This window comes from Triticum dicoccoides, chromosome 5B, assembly GCF_002162155.2.
Source record: "Triticum dicoccoides isolate Atlit2015 ecotype Zavitan chromosome 5B, WEW_v2.0, whole genome shotgun sequence".
Taxonomy (NCBI): Eukaryota; Viridiplantae; Streptophyta; class Magnoliopsida; order Poales; family Poaceae; genus Triticum; species Triticum dicoccoides.
In genome coordinates, this window is record NC_041389.1 from 47,037,357 (window position 1) to 47,039,176 (window position 1,820).

Genomic DNA, 1,820 nt, shown 5'->3' on the forward strand with positions numbered 1-1,820 from the left:
TTTGCCCTGCCGAGGGCGAGGCGTAGCGAGGTTGGGGACTCGACTTCCTCCTCGCTAATGGGCTCCATACGTGTAGTGTTGCGCAAAGTGGACGGAGCGGTTGCCAGGGGCGGAGCAACACGTACAAGAGTGGGCGCGAATGGTGGTGCAGTGCGCGCTGAAGTGGGCGCAATGACTTGGTTGAATTCTTTGGTAGAAGGCAGACGACGAGTAGGCGTAAAAGATGCTGATGACGAGACAAAAGTCAGCGGCGGTGCGATGGGTAGGATCTCCCTCCTGTTGGCAGCACAACCATGAACTGAGTCCATGCGGGTAGCTACGAAGTCGTCCACTAGGTTGTCGAAGGCTGCCTCCAGGGCCTGGAGATACTCAATGAGCATCTCAAAAGCCTCGTCCCGCTCTCCTCTGGGGCAGGAGTATGCGTAGTGACAGGTGTAAGGCACATGGCACGGAAGATAACGGTAACGCCGAGTCTTCATCACGGGAAGGACATCCCTGAGACGAGCTATCGCCTCACGAGCTGCCATCTGCATAGCATGCCTCTCCGTAGGCATGGCTCTTCCCACGAACCGGAAGCGGCGTAACTCACCACGCCCTCCCTTGAACTGCACCGCGACCTGGTGCATGGTCAGACTGTCGTTGACTCGGTGCTGGCAGAGTGTGAAGACTGGGCGCACGGATGGCCCCATCGCGACCTGAACGATGAAAGAAAGAAGCTTGACGAACCCATCAGGCACGTTGGCGAAGGTCTGAGACTCGCAGCTGTTGTCGGCCATCTACAAAAGTAGGCAAAAATTCTGCAGGGTCAGATCATAAATTTATGCTGACTGACAGAAAATGACTACAATTGCAAAAATATAATTTAGCTCTAGCGGCTTCCTACAGTCAGCCTGGCTCTGGTACCAAGTTTGTCACGACCGGTTTTCCAATAAAAATATTTATTGAGAAACCAAACTTTTGAGTCCAGTATGAGAGAAATCCTCCTCACTGGTAGACAAATTCTTGATACAATAAGCCAGTAGCATCAAATATATTACAGGGTCGAACTATGGTTGCTCAACCAAATTATTACAAGCATGCCAATAATTATACATAATGGCGGACATGACACAGTGGTGTGGAGGCATACTACTGACTCGAGGATAGGGCGGTGGTGGAGAAACACAGCGGGGAGAGAAATACAAGACTCTAGGTCTATCATCTCATCGAGCGTCGAGGTGAGGCTCGATGAATTTATTTGGTAGCGGAAGCGGATATAAAACAGTGACCAAATCCAGGGTCGCACGAGACTGACTGGGACTCCTCTAAGTGTCGGACTCGCTATCATACTCTTCATCCATGAGATCGCCTTCGTCAGCATCTGGCCAAATCAACAAGCCAGTGAGTACTTTGAAAGTACTCGCAAGACAGTTCGGACGTAAGATATAACAAATGCATGCATGGATGCGTCATGAATAATTCACCAATGTACATTCAAAAATTAGCATAACAAGGTAAGTAAAAGGGAAATGGCGGTAGTCCGCCTGAAATCCCAATAAAACACAAATGAATACCGATCGGGTGTCTGAAGCGATGCCTCGAAAGGTTAATAAATAAATAAAAGGAAATGGTGCCACAGTCGGGCGTCTTAGCGACGCCACATAAAGGGCTTTAAAAGAAATGCCACAGTCGGACATCGGGGCGACATCACAGAAAGGGCTTTTAAAAGAAATACCACAGTCGGACGTCGGGGCGACATCACAGAGAGGGCTTTAAAAGAAATGCCACAGTCGAACGTCGGGGCGACATCACAGAAAGGGCTTTTAAAAGAAATACCACAG